Here is an 18,238-nt window from a genome sequence, read left to right as displayed (position 1 = left end):
AGTTTTGGGGGCAGTCATCCTTGTGGGATTCTCAAATCACAGCCTCTAGTTGGTCCCAGCCTTTTTAAGAACCTTACTGAAACATGCTCTGACTTTCAGTTATATGTGAAGCAGGAGTAACCTATGGTCTCTGCATAGCCCTGAGTATTCCATTGAGAAATATATTTTTTCTTTTGATCTTGATGTACATTTGGTATTAATTTTTTTCTTGGTGTATTTCCATTTACACATGAATGACCTCAGTCTGTTTTTAGCAAAGCATTGCTAGAGCTGGATGAGGATGCAGGGCTCATTAACAAAAAATCACTGGGGGGCCTAGGTTATAACCGCTCTTTCAAAGTTCACACAACCATAACACACATTCTGTTACACAAACACACACACAGAGTCACAGGACAGCAGGTTGTGAAACAGAGAGGGACTCTACTTTGAGGAATGTGGCCATGAATATGAACAAGTAAAACAACCATGATCTTAATAAAAAAGTGGTGGGGACCAGGTTAGGTACAAGCTGTGACCTGTGGTCTGCTATGATTTTGATCAACATTTTAGGAGTGTCCAGAACTTCTAAGTCTCATGTCAGAAAGTGAGAGGTGTGCTCACTTGGGCAGTGCATATACTAAAATTGGAACCATACAGAGAAGATTAGCATGGCTCCTGCGCAAGGATGACATGAAATTTCACGAAGCGTTCCATATTAAAAAAAAAAAAAAGTGAGAGGATGTCTGGCAGACCCCTGAGAGGTAGCAGGAATGTCTTACACACATATTTTTGGTTGTTACATAGTATCAGTGATGCATTTTTTACTGCCAGTTACTACGACCATTCTAAGTGTGCAACAAGAGTATATATAGTAGCCCTGTGAAGTCCAACTACTCATGTTTATAGATATATATTTAAGAAGATAGGAGTCATACTGTTATCAGAGCAGATGGAACTCCCTTGGCTTCCCTAGAACCATATTTCAAGGGTTCATAACGCTAATTTTGGGGAGATTTTCTTCTTATAAGCTATGTGACCTTGAGCAAATTTCTTAACCTCTTGGTGCCTTAGCTTCCCCATCTGTTAAATTAGGAGAATAATAGTAACTCCCTCACAGAGTTGCTGAGCAGATTAAATGAGTTAACCTGTGGAAAGCACTTAGAACAGTGCCTGACATAAAAAGTGTTACATACTAGTTTGCTATTATTATTATCATCAGCAACAGCAACGCCAGCTTAAGACAACCATGAATGTCATGTCCTCACTGAAGCTTTTCCAGGCTTCCTCAGTTGGATGCACCCTCTCCTCCCCACCCCTTTATGACCATCTGTCTAACTCTACCTAGACTAAACTATGTGCCCTACCTCCCTGACTATCTGCTGTCCTTGACTCCAAATATCCTCCTGGCTAAGAGAATATATGGGGACTCCTGACTCCCAACTCCTCTATAGCATCAAGACTCATTCATTTTTTTCATTCAGCAAATATTTATGAGTACCTTCTCTGTACAGGCTCCGCTGAGTGAGAAAAAAAATCCCATGATGTTTCCCATGCACACACTGAAGGAAAGCTCATGCAGGCATTTGCTCAGCTCCTCTGGCCAGCTGAATGACCACGGGAAGAAGTCGGGTATAGTTAAAGTGATCTTGTGTTTTGAAAAAAACAAGATATGTGTTCGGACAAACATTAGCATACTTAAGAGAAGAGCAAGACAGAATAATAGATTTGGGATTTTTTTCAGATATTCTCAGCCACATGGTCAACAAAATTAAATCACTCCGGAAAGAGACTCACTTAAATCTTTCCTGGAGACCACAGCCTTGGCTTGTGTATGGAAACGGCACCCACAGCCACACTGCGCACTAGGCTGGGTACCTCATATCCATGGTGTTTGATCTAATTCTTACAAGACCTTGTAAGGGAAGAACTGTCATTCTCCTTTTAAGAGGAGGAAACTGAATCTCAAAGAAATACGTGTCTTGTCACATCACACAGTTGGCAAGTGGCCCAGGCTCTGCCCCACATAAGGTCAAAGGGTGCTAATTTTCAAAGACACTTGAGCTACTCCTATATCTAATTGGTCACTAAATCCTGCTGGACTTAGATGTGGCATTTGGGAGAGCTACCTCTGGAGACCTTTGCGGATCTTCAAATTTAGGAATACCATTAGAACACTTGATGACAAAACGAGAAGGGAACAAGTCACTTTAAGAGACAGCCATTGGCATCAGCTAAGCTCTTTTACTGGATAAATTATTAATTTCTAGACACTAGACCCTTCGTGTGTGCCATAAATGTGTGGCCCAGCCAAATTAGAAATGACCAAATGACATGTGTCTCATTGTGGTTTTAATTTGCATTTCCCTAGTGGCTGATGATGATGAACATCTTTTTGTGTGCTTACCATTTGTCTATCTTCTTTGATAAAATGTCTGCTTATGTCTTGCACATTTTCTAATTAGATTATTTGTTTTTTACTGCTGAGGTTTGAAAGTTTTTAAATATATTCCATATACTAGTGCTTTTGCACTAGGATGTGCAGTTTGCACCTATTTTCTTCCTCTCGCTATCTGATTGTTTCACTTCTTAACAAGGTCTTTTGCAGAGTGCATTTTTAACATTGATGAGGTCCAGTTGATCAATTTTTCCCTTTGTGGGTCATGCTTTTGGTGTCAAGTCTAAGAACTCTTTGCTTGGGCCCAGATTCCAAGGATTTTCCTTAATTTTTTTTTCTAACAGTTTTATAGTCTTGCATTTTATATTTAAGTCTGTGATCTCTTTTGAGCTAACTTTTATATAAGGTGTAAAGTGTACATTAAGGTTCATTTTTTTTGGCCTAGGAATGTCTAGTTGTTCCAGCACTATTTTTTGGAAATGCTCTTTTTCGTTCATTGCATTGCTTCTCCAACTCTGTCAAAAGTTGGTTGGTTGTATTTGTGTGGGGTCGGAGATGCGGCGGGTCGGGGGGAGTTAATGGATTCTCTATTCTGTTACTTTGATCTATGTGTTCTTCTGCTAATAGGACACCACCTTTGTACTGTAGCTATATACTAGGCCTTAATACTGGGTAGAGTGATTCTTCCCACTTTATCTTTCTTTTTCAAGACTGTTCTAGCTATTTTAGGGCCTTTTTAGAACAAGCTTTTAATCTATATCTACAAAAAAAACCTTGCTGGGATTTTGATAAGAATTGCATTAAACTTATAGTCAGCTTAGGGAAAAATAGACATCTTTGCTGTGTTGTTTATAAGATCTCTTTGATTTGTTCCTTCTCCATAACTGCTACCCTCAAGGAGAATGTCATTAGCTAATGCCTGAAATTATTGACCAACCTTATAATTCGCCTTTCATTGTGGTCTTCTGTTGTTCCCACTCATGCTGTGTGTTGCTGCCAAAATGATGAAACTCTAGCTCTCCCCTACGAAAGTTGCTGTCTTGTTTGGGAATCTCAAATTGCTTCCTACTCCAGACCTAGGCCCAGGTTTACCTTCTTATTCAAACTCCCCAAATTTCCACTTCTCATTCAGTCTTGATATACCCAAGTAATTCATGACTCTGAACTGCTAACCTAAACATGTAACTTAGCCAGGAATTCCTTCCACTCTGCCAATCTGTTTCCATTTTCTTCTGTCAATTTAAGCTTACTCAATGCAAGAAATATTTCCTAAATAACTTGGTCATCTTGTACAAGTTCATACACAGTGGCAGGCCTAGCATATCTGACATCTGGAACAGGTGATTTTTAATGGTACTCTCCTCTACAGAATGGATTTATGTTCAGTAATAAGTGTATAATGCAATAACAGCAATCATTGGTATTTTCTGATTTTGCTTTTTAGTTTTAAAATAAAACTAAAACTCTTTCCAAGCTTAACTTGAATAAAATTCTATTTTTTTAGCTTTGAATTCTGAGCTTCAATGAAAAAAAAGAATTCTACTTTAAAGATATTAAAATTCAGTAAAATATGTCACGTATGAACTAAAATTTGTACTTATGAAACAAAAATATTATACCTTGAAGTCTGCACCCTATGTCACTGTTTTAAGTTTAAAACACAAATAAAAACCTCAAGTGGTCATATAATGACTTAAGTTCGATTCTTTCTGTATTTACTGTGCTATTTTTGTTTATTTCACATCTACCAATTAAATGCAGGAATATGTAGTACCACAGGAGCTAGAAACACACACTGCACCTGAAACAAGGTCAAACTACTTAAATGAGTATGAGCTAATTGTTAAATGAACACTTAGTTGAGTCCACGTGTTAGTGGACATGGGTTGGGACTCAACTAGGAGTAACATCCATGTAACACCCTTGTGTTACCTGGTCATGGATGTCACTACGAGTAGGAGTTCTCCAAGTAACATCCATGTTGATACAATATTTATTAAAGGACAAGGAATGAAAATGTACCAATCCATGTTTATTAAAGGATAAATAATAAAAGTGTACTAATATACTAAATATATTCACATACATATTATTAAAACTCACCATCCCTCAAAATGTCAATACAGTGTCACAGTGTTACCCTATGATCCTGCAATTCCAGCCCTAGGCATATATAGACCTTAAATGAATAAAAACATATATCTGCATACAAACTTGTACCCAAATGTTCATAGCACTGAGAGGTGAAGCCGGCTGGGCTTCTGGGTCAGGGAGGGACTTGGAGAACTTTTCTGTCTAGCTAAAGGATTGTAAATGCACCAATCAGCACTCTGTGTCTAGCTAAAGGTTTGTAAACACACCAATCAGTGCTCTGTGTCTAGCTAATCTGGTAGGGCACTTGGAGAAATTTTCTGTCTAGCTAAAGGATTGTAAATGCACCAGTCAGTGCTCTGTGTCTAGCTAAAGGTTTGTAAACGCACCAATCATCACTCGGTAAAAACGGACCAATCAGCACTCTGTAAAACGGACCAATCTGCACTCTGTAAAACGGACCAATCAGCTCTCTGTAAAATGGACCAATCAGCAGGATGTTGGTGGGGCCAAATAAGGGAATAAAAGCAGGCCACTGGCACCAGCAGTGGCAAATCACTTGGGTCCCATCAGTATCGTGGAAGCTTTGTTCTTTTGCTTTTTGCAGTAAATGTTGGTGCTGGTCACTCTTTGGGTCTGTGCTGCCTTTATGAGCTGTAACACTCACCGCAAAGGTCTGTAGCTTCACTCCTGAAGTCAGCGAGAGCATGAAGCCACCGGGAGGAAAGAATAACTCTGGACGTGCCAACTTTATGAACTGTAACACGCAACGCAAAGGTCTGCAGCTTCACTCCTGAAGTCTGTGAGACCACGAACCCACCAGAAGGAAGCAAGTCTGGAGACGTCCGAACATCAGAAGGAACAAACTCCGGATACACCATCTCTAAGAACTGTTAACACTCACTGCCAGGGTCCGCGACTTTATTCTTGAAGTGAGCAAGACCAACAGCTCACCAATTCTGGACACAGCACCATTATTCACAACAGCCAAAAAGTGGAAACAATTCAAATGTCCATCAACTGATGAATGGATAAACTGTGGTATATCTATAGAATAGAATATTATTAGGTAATAAAAAGGACTTAAGTACTAACATAAGCTTTACTGTGGATATCCCTTGAAAATATTGTAAATGTAAGAAGCCAGAAACAAAAAGCCAGATGATTCCATTCATATGAAGTGTCCAGCATAGACAAATCTATAAAGATAGAAACTAGATTCATGGTTTCTTAGGGCTGGGAGAGTAGGTGGGAAGGTGAGGCAATGGGAAATGGCTATTAATGGGTATAAGGTTTCTTTTGAGGGTGATGCAAATGTTGTAAGATTGATTGTGGTCATTGTTGTGTAGCTCTGTGATTATACTAAAACTATTGACTTGTATACTTTAAGTAGGTGGCTGTGTGGTATGTTAATTATATCTCAATAAAATTAAAAATAAAACCAGCAGTAAATGCAGCAATTGTTTAGAACTTAGACCAACAAAATATTTTGTGGGGAGGAATATTTTATCACTGTCAATATTAGAATTATCAGTGCTTGGTGATCAAAACCCACTCTTGGTTTTATTGTCATTTTTAACTTTTCTGCTGACGACACATTCCCTTATTTTGGGTATGCAAGGTGTCCCTCTCCCGCTGCTGCATGATGGTACATCCCTGCTGACGTGGTCAGTGTAGATCTGCACTATGGCCCATCTAGCGACTGGCTGATGTAAATTGCTTATATGTAGAGAAAAGTCTAATTTGGGACTTACAAGAAATTTTAAGAATTTAAAAAATAAAGTGATACCCATTTTAGGAAGTCAAGAGCCATTTCATATGAAATAAAACCTTTTATAGTTAAATGAATCTTCTGTAGACTTCTTAACTCAGAACCAGTATTTCTGTTTTGTTTTTTTGAGACCAAGTTTCACTCTTGTCACCCAGGCTGGAGTGCAATGGCGTGAACTTGGCTCACTGCTACCTCCACCTCCCAGGTTCAAGCGATCCTCCTGCCTCATCCTCCAGAGTAGCTGGGATTGTAGGCACCTGCCACCACGCCTGGCTAATTTTTTTGTATTTTTAGTAGAGAGGGGATTTCACCATGATGTCTAGGCTGGTCTCGACCACCTGACCTCAAGTGATCCGCCCACCTTGGCCTCCCAAAATGCTGGGATTACAGGCTTGAGCTACCACTCCTGGCCAGAATCCGTTTTTAAACTCAACCCAGGATCTAGATTTCCTGTGCACTCGGGCAGCTGTTGATGCCCATTTGCAGATTGGCTGTCTTCATGAACCATGAACAATCCCTAGGTACAAATGTCTGTTGCTCTTTCCAACCCCAAAACCAGAACAACTTCTGACAGCTGTGGAGACACTGCCCCCAAGGCTATCTTACCTTGCAGCCACAGACCAATGCCCCTCCTCCTCAGAGTGCAGACCCCCACTGCTGTGTGGCTGCCACATACTCCTCTTCGCCTAACTGGGCCCCAAATCCCTGTGGAAGCCTGTGTTCTCCTCCCCAATACCATTCTCTTCCTATGTTTCTCACAGCGCCACTGGTTTCACCAAGGAGAACGCATTTCCACAGACATCCCCTGGCCTGCCCTGGCCTAGTCATCCATCCTCCCACTACCCCATCCATCCCATAGGAGTTTATGTCTCCACTTTGAGGACCGGGGTTAGGGTTCTCCAAAACTTGGCTTGCGTCCTGGCAATGTCATAAATGGTGGTCAGTTCCTACAGTGTGATAAGTGCTATTTTTAAAAAGACTTTATGTACATTATCTCCTGTGATTCTTGCACTTTCTAGAAGCTAGACATTATCTCAATTTTGGTAAGACTGAGGCTCAGAGAGATTAAATAATTTGTCTCAAGTCACATAGCCAGTATGTGAAAGAACTACGATAGAAATCTATGGCTTCTGCTTCCCATGCCAGTTCAGTATTACATAGAGGAGTAGGCCACAGTGAAATTATAGTCTGCATAGACTTTTGTTGGCTGGGCTTGGAGCCTAACCACCATTTTAGGTCTTTTTTTTTTTTCCCATGGGAAAATGAATTTCAAATTCTGAGCAATCAACATACAAGTGTTCTTCTACAGCATAACTCATTTTTAATTTGGAGACTATCTCCATTGTCTTCCTACTGAAGGGTTTCATTTCTATTGATTCCTTTATCTTACTGGTCAGGACCCAAAAGGAGGATTGAAAAGTAAAGGCTTTAGAGTCAGACTAGGGCCTACCACTTAATTGATGTGACCTCAAGCAAATTACTTAACTTCTCTGGGCCTCAGTTTCTTCCTTTGTAAAATAAGGGCAACATTACACATATAGGATTATTGTAAGAATTAAATGAATAATGCATGCTTGTAAAGTGCTTAGTGCAGTGCTTGGTGCAGAGTCAGCCTCCAATAAACGTGGACTTCGTTGTTCAATGGGAGAGTCAGGTTGACTACAACCTGGAACATATCCCTGCTGGCCAGGGATGGTCCTTGTTTATTCCTATCATGCAGATGAAATTATTAACAGCACTCCCTTCTACTCTTAAGGTGCCCCAACTTGGATGATAAGTTATATGGGTCACCCTACCTGAAGATGGGCCCAGAAGGCATGACTTCGAGGGGACCACAAAGCCCCAAGGCTGAAGCTCCCTAATCACAGGGAAATTTGGCCTTTGTCAAGAGCATCTCACCAGGGAGCTGAGAGCTACTGTTTGGATGTTTCCAGAAGCAGCAGCTGGGTTCTCAGTGAGGGGCTGAAGCCAGGAAGAGAGGCTTCAGGGATAAGGGAGCCCAGCCAAAGGCACCAGCAGTCACGCAAGTGTCTGGTCTGACAGGAGCCCTGCCAAGGAGCCAGGCCAAAAGGACAGGGTGGGGGCCGGAGTGGGGGCCAAGACGGCAAGCCAAACAGGAGATGAGGGGGAGCCGGGAGATGAAGTATCAGGGACACCACTAAGGGAGGTCAGCAAGGTGCTGGAAGGGCAAGAGGTCTCACTGTGCCTGGGGGAGGGGGGTCCCTGGGCATCAGTCCCCCTCTAGGAGCCTATATTCCACTCTTCTTTGTCTTTAAAGGAGTTGAGGCACTGTCTAGGGCACATCTGGGTCATATCCTTCTCCAAGATGCTGTGCACATGTGCCAGGGTTGATCAGTGACTCTGAGACTGTTGGTGATAACAAAGACCAAACATAAAGCAGGCAATGTCATTTAAACCTCTCACCACATTTAATGAGCAGGATTGGCAGCTTATTTCAATTTTACTTCAGTACTTAACTTCTCACAAAGTAGCAGTCATAAAACACTTCTCATAATGAGGTGTAATAATTGAAAGCCTGAAGAACCAAGAGGCAGCATGGTGAAAAGAAAGGAATAAAACGGTGAGAGTCGGAACTAGGTTCTATCCTGCTTCTGTTCTGCCTCTTCCTGACTCTGAATTTTTAGGTAAGTCACTTCACCTCCCTGAGCTCACCTGTCAATGGAGGTAATAACTGTTGGGAAGGAAAAGTGTGGGGAGGCACGGATTACAAAGGCTGCGGAGTGCTACACAAATCTAAGCTAGACATCTCTCTAATATGATAATAAAGTAGGACTTTCTAAAATAAACATTTATCACATGTATTAAGAAAAAAGCTCAGAAAAGACGAAATACTTTTAAAAAGAATATAGCTGGAGTAAACGTAATGAACAAATTCTAGTACTACAGCAAAATCAGATCAACTTCAGATACTAAAGAAATGCTCCTTTACACAGTGAGTAATATGCTAGTGGGAGCTGCTAACCTTGGCTCCTTCCAGAAATGTACAACAGTTAGAAAACATAAATATCTTCTCAAAAAGTTAGGATACATACACAGATAATAGGTTCATAGTGGAAAATTAATATTAATGAAAATTCAGAGTCCCTTTTTGAAGAAGAAAGAGCAATATTTCTTTCCAACAAACATGCCTGGTTCAAACCAGAATGCTGGGTTGGGCTGTTTGGGTCCAGTATTTCCAACATATGGAACAAATAGCACCTTTGATGAGGGCAGCAAAATGCGATAGATGACGCGTGGGCTCTGGAATCTGATGAGCCTGGGCTCTTATCCAAGTTGGCCCTTAGTCTTCTATATGACTTTAGGCAAGTTATTTAGCCTCACTGAGGCTTGATGCTCTCAACTGGAAAATGAAGATAGCAGTATCTACCTACTAGGTTGAATTAAATAACATTTGCTATACTTCAAGTAGAGTGCTTGGCACAGAGGAGGGACTAGTAAATGGAAGTTCTCATTATCACTGTGAAAGTACCTTGACCTCTGCTTAGCACTGTCAGGAAGTCAGGGACAAAGACCATGACAATTGCCTGCTACTTGTCAACATGAGTGAGCAGCGGGGCAAAGCTGCCAAAAAAAGGCTCACTCAGCCAGGCTGCATGAGTAATGAGTACCAATACAGGTCTGGAAGTCGTGCGTGCATGCGTGTGTGTGTGTGTGTGTGAGAGAGAGAGAGAGAGAGAGAAAGAGAGAGAGAGAAAGAGATCCCTGTGCACTCTGCTCCAGAGAGACTACATCTGGAGGATTGGCTACAGCTTGTAGAAGCACATCTTAAAATACAGGGAATCCGGCCGGTGCGGTGGCTCTTGCCTATGTAATCCCAGCATTTTGGGAGGCCGAGGTGGGTGGATCACCTGAGGTCAGGAGTTCAAGACCAGCCTGGCCAACATGATGAAACCTCATCTCTACTAAAAATACAAAAATTAGCCAGGCATGGTGTCGGGCGCCTGTAATCCCAGCCACTTGGGAGGCTGAGAGAGGAGAATAATTTGAACCTGGGAGACAGAGGTTGCAGTGAGCCGAGATCATGCCATTGTACTCCAGCCTGGGTGACAAGAGCAAAACTCTGTCTCAAAAAAACCAAAAAACAAGGAATCCAGAGGAAGATAAAGGGAATCCAGAGGACCTAAACACTAGCTCATTTGGAGAATGGTTGAAGGAGCTGGCAGATTTAACCTGGAAAAGAGAAATCTAAAGGCGAAGTAATAACTTTTAAAATAATTTAAGGGCTTCAAGCAGAAGTAGGTGGAAACATATTCTTTCTGACTTAGAAAGCAAAACAGGACCCAAAGACAGAAATGACAGAGGTGCTGTTCAGCTCAGTAGTAGAAAGGACTCTCAGTCCCGTGGAGCTCTTCACCTAAGGGAATGGGCCGTGTAGTGAGGCGGTGCAGGCAGCCAGGCACTGCAGAAGCTGAGCAGAAGCTGGATGACTCCCGGGTCCAGGATTCCTGTACTGGGTTGGGCTGGGATTAGCTGCCCTATGAGGTTTCTTCTGAGTCAAACTTTAAGACAGCCCTGGTTTTCAGAATCCTGCTAAAATTGTTTTGTCCTTGTTAAATCATATTTTATCAATCTCAAGTCCCTCAAAATGGCTGAAGAGGTGATTATGCCTGAATACATTAAAAGCCAGAGGAAATAGTGAATTTAGGGCTCTTGGAGCTGTTTTCTTTTTGTCATTAGATTCATAATGTTTTTGATGATTTTCATTCTAGTCGAGGACTCATGAATATTCATGAGCGTTTGCAGGTACTATATATACACCTTCTTCCCTCACTCCTTTTCAAAATCCAACATGGAGTCAGAGTTTTATTTTTTACTGTTTTGTCTAAAATTTAAAGTATTTTTAAATTTAAAGTCTAAAAGTAATTAATACGGCTTCACTTAACCTATTCCATTTTTATTCTTTTCTCTCAAATTGTTCAGAACATATACTCTACATACACACAGAAGAAAAGTAATTAAAGGGCCGATTTTGATCGCCTTTTTTTCCCAAATACAACCATGTAAACTACATTAGTTATCTCATCTCAATCATGGAGTGCTACAGAAATGTGACTCAGGGCTGAAACAATGTTTTATTATTTAGCATGGGGACCCTGGGGCGGATTTGTGGACCCTATGGTCTTAGCCAAGCACCCCTGGAACTCATTTGACCAAGGGCAGGCCATCAGAAGTGGACATTTGAACCATGTCAGCAGTTTCAGAGAAGCACCCAATGACATTTTAATCTGAAAGATTATAAACAACCTCACTCCCACCACTAGCCATGCCACCTCCTGAAGAATGTGCAGCGTGGTGGATCTGAAGGAGCCATTGATAAGGAGGAAAGCAGCTTGAAAGCAACCTGGTGAAGCAAGAGTTTGACAGCCGAGATTATTTTTAATGCTTTCAAAGGCACACACTTTATAAATATATCGCACATATACAAAACAGGTCTGTTCCTATGCATAATATGTGTCTGTAACAGTCTACTTAAAAGCATTTCAAAGCCCATTTAGTTATAGTTTCTCCTAAGTGGTGTGGGTAAATGATAAAGAGATAAAGGAGGACAAGGGCCCTCCCCACAGAACCGTAGAAGGCTCTAGCTGACAGTCACTTGGAGACAATCTCCATTTTCTTCACTGTTTAGATGAGGAAGCTGGGATTCCAAGGGGAGGTGACTTGCTTAAGTCTCACCAGAAAATTAGCTCTAACATAATAATAAATCCAGGTTTATGGTTCCAAAACTAGAGTTTACTAATTGATGGTGGAAAGAAACCATCTACACTGTAAACAACCACAAAAAACCCTAAAAACAAACAAAGCCACTGAGAGCCAGGAGTCATGGTTCTTATCCCAGCGAAGGAATGCACACCCTGCCTGATTTCCTGGCCACTGCAACACAGACCATCGGGTCATGGGATAATCATGCCTTTGGTATGGAATACAAGATGGCTGGTTTTTCCTATGATGCCCGCACACTGAGCTGATGGCATCACCCTGCTTTGTATTGGTAGATCTAGCCATGCCATCCTCTGCAGCTTGGGCAGCTCTGGGTTCTCTAGGATAGCTGAATTGATTCACTAAAGATATGAAGAGGCACATGGGAAAATACACAAATCCCACCCTCTACATTCTCCCAACTGCAGCTCCTGCCTTTGAGCCTCATTTGCTGTTTTCCTGAAGGCTCTCTCCACAACACTAATTGGGGTGATTAGATCAGTTCAAACAATCAGACGATTGAATGGAAATATCTACCACACTAGTTGGTTTTATGAAGCAACTGGCAAATGGAGTCACTGATGATAGTGGAAACTCACTCCGCATAGACACAGACTCATTCTCTTCTCCACTTTGACTTCTTCAGCGTCTTTGTTTGTTTACCCAGACAGGGTCTTCATTTACCAGGTTTCTCAGCACCAGTGAGGACTCACACAATGAGGCTTGGATAACACTTTGGTGGGGACACTGCGGACAGACTCCTCTCAATACGCTCATGGTTCAGTCACAGAACAGTTTGTCCTTTCACTGGGCACTGTGGAATGAGCGTGAGCTCTGTGAGCGGGCAGGAAGGGCATCTTCTGTTTGAGAGCCAAGTCCTGTTTCGAAGTTCCCCACTGTAACCTTGGATACAGCTGGCTGGGGGTGGGAAGGCCCTGTGAGAGGCCTTTGTTTATAACTGGAGACTCCGTGGAAGGAGGTTATGGATAGCTGGATTTGGGGCCTTGCAAAGGAGGAGGGGAGAAAACTAGAAAGAGAAACTTCTTTTTTCAGAACTTCTGCAGGCTCACAAAGAAAGGATCCCAGCCAGGTATAGATCCATTGCAATAAGCATTCTATATTTTCTAGGTATTTTCAATACCTCCTGAATGTTTCGTTTTTAGCTGCGCCCACTCACAAAGGCTCCAAAGATTTCACAGAGGACTTCCAGGAGCCTGTGGTGTTTTTGTGGCATGTGCGTGTAGTTCTGGTCATGAAATGGCATGTTGGGCAATTCTAGGTAACTTGATGCAGGCTATATTGACGTGTGGCTCAAGAGACTAAACCGTGAAGAAAGATGAGCTTGGTGGCCATTGGCCACCATGATCTAGAAGGCAGCAAAGTGGCAGGCACCCCTAAACTCTCTAGTTCTGGATAGCCTTTGGGGACTGTGCACACTGGACTCACTTATATTCTCAGACAGACTGGCTTGCCATACGACTTTTAGGTCCCTTCCAAGGTATACGAGATGGCTATATGATCATGTCATGAGGTTCCAACATAGGTGATTTAATTGTCTAATAGTTACCTTTTAGAATCATAATAATGACTATTATTTTTCTAGGAGTTATTTAAAGCATTTATCATATGCCACATATTTACTTACATGGTTTCATTTCCTCTCCTCAACAATCCTGGAAAGTGGGTATTATCTCCTTTAATAAATGAAAACACAGAAGTACAGAGAGACCGGCCTGGCCAACAAGATGAAATCCCATCTTTATTAAAAATACAAAAAGTTAGCTGTGCGTGGTGGCACGTGCCTGTAGTCCCAGTTACTCCAGAGGCTGAGGCAGGAGAATCGCTTGAACTCAGGAGGCGGAGGTTGCAGTGAGCCAAGATCACGCCATTGCACTCCAGCCTGGGCAACACAGTGAGACTCTGTCTCAGAAAAAAAAAGAAAGAAAGAAAGAAAAAGGTGGAGTTTCTGGTGATATATAGGGGTTTGGGTGGGCAGGGAGGAAAAGGGATACAATAGGTATCTTCAAAGTTTGAAATACTGTCCAGAAGAAGAATGAAATTCCCCAGTATAGCGGCTAACAGGTAGCTCTAAAATCAGTATAAGGATGTTGCTAACTGCTCAAAAGAAAGAAGGGCCCTCCAGTATTTGGAACTGTTCATAGATGGAATCGTCTGCTTTGTGAGGTAGGAGTTTCCCATCACTGGAGATGTCCATGCAGAGACAAGAGAGTCAAGCATCAGGACCCTCCAACCTTCACAGTCCCTTCCAACCCCAAATTCCACAATCCACCAGTTAATCTACCTTCAGAACTGTCTTCTTAGATTCGGTTTTCCCCCCTCTTAATGTCTCATTTGCAAGTAATCTGCTATACTTGGTGGCATTTACTCTTTCCCTTCACTTGAGCCATAATTATATTTTAAAATAGTTCAATATCAAGCTAATCATTGGTAGCTTTATGAGGTTTTCTTAAACTAATTTTTTTAAAATCTGATTTTTTAAATCAAACATTTTTCCTGGATTTCTAATATGAGACATCTAAAAACAACTCTCTGATCCTTGGGAAGGCAATTTATTTTCTGGAACATGTTATTCAAAACTTTTCTATCTAATGACCAAATAGTGCTTTAAGTGTCTCTTCTAAAATTAAACAGTAGCAAGATGGATTATTTCGGTTTCTCCTGCCTCTGAATGTTGAATTTACTTGTGCTGGTAACACCAAAAGTAATATGCATTCAATTCAATATGCACTGTTCATTCATTCAACAAATAATTGTGGAGTATCCAATATTGTTCTAGGCTCTCGGGAAACCGCAGTGAACAAACACAAACAAAATTCTCTGCTCCTGTGGACCTGCTTTTTAATGGAGGGGACAGAGTAAATAAGATAAAGAAGTAAATATACACAAGATAAAATATACATGAACTGGTGACAAACACTAAAGCGAAGACTAAAGCAGGAAGAAGTGAGTGGGAGAGGTGGGGGAAGAGAAAGAGGATGTTGTAATTTATTTTATTTTACTTTATTTATTTATTTTTTTGAGACATTGTCTTGCTGTGTTGCCCAGGCTGGAGTACAGTGGCATGATCTCGGCTCACTGCAACCTCCGCCTCCTGGGTTCAAGCGATTCTCCAGCCTCAGCCTCCCAAGTAGCTGGGATTACAGGCACATGCCACCATGCCCAGCTAATTTTTGTATTTTTTAGTAGAGACGGGGTTTCACCATGTTGGCCAGGCTGATCTCGAACTCCCTGACCTCAGGTGATCCGCCCACCTCCACCTCCCAGAGTGCTGGGATTACAGGCGTGAGCCACTGTGCCCGGCTGATGTTGCAATTTAAATGGAGTGGTCAAGCCCCTTTAAATTCTATTTAAATAAAGGGAGTCCCACTGAGAAAGTGACCATGAGTTTTTTTTGCTGTGGTTTTTGGTTTTGCTTCTGTTTTTGAGACAAGGTCTGGCTCTATCGCCCAGGCTGGAGTGCAGTGGCGCCATCTCACCTCACTACAACCTCCGTCTCCTGGACCCAAGCCGTCCTCCCACCTCAGCCTCCGAGTAACTGAGACTACAGGCGCGTGCCACCATGCCTGGCTAATTTTTTGTGTATTTTCCGTAGAGACAGGGTTTCACCATGTTGCCCAGGCTGGTCTTGAATTTGTGAGCTCAAGTGATCCACCTGCCTTAGCCTCCTAAAGTGCTAGGATTACAGGTGTGAGCCAACCCACCTCACAGAAATTGAGCTTTAAGCCACAAAGGAAATCAGTGAGTGATCAGGGTAAGTATCTGTCAGAACATAAAGGGAATAGCAGATACAAATGCAAGATTCCAGTCATGTTCTGAATACCTGCTGAGTGCTTAGCATCATGTGTGGCAAAACACACTAAAACACAGGTTTCTGAACACCAAGGTCTTGAAGAGGGAAGAACACAAATGCACCCAAAACAATAGCTAGTTAACTGCCAAGTGCTAAATTTGGAAGATCAGATCTCTGAAAAACTTCTCCCCATCAGTTATACTGGACCAGCAGGGTCCCCTGAAACATATCTTGGACGTTTCCACTTCTAGGCCTCTGTCTCATTTCCCAGAGGGGAATGCTATTCTCATACTTTCTTAAGTTTTGGATCTTACACAATGTCCAAAGCCCACCCAGACTTGTTCTCCTTCACAAAACTCTTCCTGACCACCGAGCACCCAGTGTTTCCTTTTTCTGGATCTGTACAGTAGCACGACACATTCTCAGCTGACTGTACCAGACCCTAATTTTAACAAGATCCACAGGTGATTGAAAATGCACACAAAAATCTGAGAATAGCTGTAGGCCACTTGTCTTCAAATGTGCCTACACACTCTAAAACCCTGGGAATCTTTTTATTATTATTATTATTTTTATTTTTGAGACAGAGTTTTGCTCTTGTCGCCCAGGCTGGAGTGCAATGACATGATCTCAGCTCACTGCAACCTCCGCCTCCTGGGTTCAAGTGATTCTCCTGCCTCAGCCTCCTGAGTAGCTGGGATTACAGGTGCCCACCAGCACGCCCAGCTAATGTTTTGCATTTTTAGTAGAGACCAGGTTTCACCATGTTGGCCAGGGTGGTGTTGAACTCCTGACCCTAGGTGATCCACCCGCCTCAGCCTCCCAAAATGCTGGGATTACAGGCGTGAGCCACCGTGCCCAGCCCTGGGAAGCTTTTAAAAATACCAATGCCTAGTTCCACCTTCAGAGATTCTGATTTAATCAGTATGGGTGACAGCTAGGCATCAAAAAAATTTTTAAAAACTTCCCAGGTGATTCTAACATTAAGCAAAGTTTGAAAATTACTGGTAGCTCCTCTCTCCTTTCCCTCAGTTTCTTCTCGCCACGGTTTTGCCCTAGCTGTCAAACAGCCTGCCTTCAGGCTAAGTCATTTCCGTCCCCCCCTTCCCCCCCCAACCCCCGCCACCCCCACCAGGTGGATTCTTGGGTATACAGAACTAGGAGAAGCTAGCTTCCCCTCCACCCTTTCTCCCCTGGTTCAAAGGCTCTGGGACTGGCCCATAGAGGCCTTCCCAGAATACAGGACTGCAGCAGTGTGAGTGGGAGGAGGCAGACCCAGGGCAGACTCCCGACCCAGCAGTGTGGCCTTAGGTAAGCCTCCTTGGGCAAGCCACTAAAATATGTTGCCTGTAAAGGGGGAACAACAACATCTCTGAAATCAGCCTGTAGAGTCACAGCGTCTTGGGAAGATCAACAGAGATGATATGTGAATGTGTTTCTAAAATATTAATGTGCATGACAGCTGCGATGGTTTCCTATCCTAGGACAACCATTTCAAATTTAAAAATCTTCCTTTCCCCTACTTCCCACACAACTAAGTAAGAATTTTAAGCAAAATTTTATCTTAGCATCCAAAAAAGATGAATATGCATGTGTAGTATCTGTGTTGATATAGGTAGGTATGATTCAACAGTTACAGCTTGCTGCATCACTAGTTATTAGAAGGCAGTGATTCTGTGACTTGAAGATATTTTAATTAGCACCAAACACACTGAGAGTGTTCAATAAACATTAACCAATGAGGCCTAATTTAAGACGGCATCATATAAGTCCACACTATGCCACTATTGACATGAGGAGTACTGCTTATTGCTTACCCAAATGACCACATTTTCACCTTTTAAGTAAAGTATAGCACCTTCATTTAGCCATTCCGCTGATCTGCAAACTGAAAGACCAACAGACCCTGGCTTATTCAAAATTGGTTCTCTGTTTTACTAAAAGGATCGTCCATTAAAAGTTATGCTCAGTACTAAATACCAGTTAGAATAGATACAACTGTGCTGCCTTCACCTACACTAAGGGCTAGGGGTTGAGAGTAGAGAAAGACTCCTCTCCCCACTCTTTGTTTTTCCACGTCTATCCTTAAACATTCTTTGAGGATCTGATTCTCGAAAGGGTTTTTGTTGTTTATGTTTGTTTGTTTGTTTCTTTTAATAGCTACAAATCTCCTTGGGAGGGACAAGGAACTTTGATGTGAACCACATGTGAAATACAGCAGTGGTACCCAAGCTTTTTGGATTTCACAGATCAAGTTTAAAAGATTTTGGGGGATCTACCTAGGACTGCTAATTTTTTATTTTTCTGAGAGAGGACATCAACCAACCATAACTATCGTATTTCATAACAGAATGGACAATTCAAAATAACTAAAACTATGAAGCATATAGTCTTAGAATAAAGAATTGTCCTGTTCAAGAAAGGACAAGTGTAACCTTAAAATTGTTATAATACATCCGGATAAATTTAT

The 18,238-nt window shown here is 42.0% G+C and overlaps 1 protein-coding gene and 1 non-coding gene across 3 annotated transcripts in view; one reads left to right on the top strand and one right to left on the bottom strand.

Annotated features, from left to right (window-relative positions):
- ARHGAP31 (Rho GTPase activating protein 31) overlaps positions 1–18,238 on the bottom strand; it is a 127,923-nt gene that overhangs the window by 78,354 nt on the left and 31,331 nt on the right. The gene's annotated exons all lie outside the window — the stretch shown is intronic.
- Positions 596–702, top strand: LOC112439349 (U6 spliceosomal RNA). The gene has a single exon (XR_003027648.1). It is a non-coding gene; the product is annotated as a U6 spliceosomal RNA (small nuclear RNA).

The sequence above is a fragment of the Pan paniscus genome, chromosome 2 (assembly GCF_029289425.2).
Source record: "Pan paniscus chromosome 2, NHGRI_mPanPan1-v2.0_pri, whole genome shotgun sequence".
Lineage (NCBI taxonomy): Eukaryota > Metazoa > Chordata > Mammalia > Primates > Hominidae > Pan > Pan paniscus.
The sequence above is the reverse complement of the archived record's forward strand: the minus strand, read 5'-3'. Positions and strand labels throughout refer to the sequence as shown.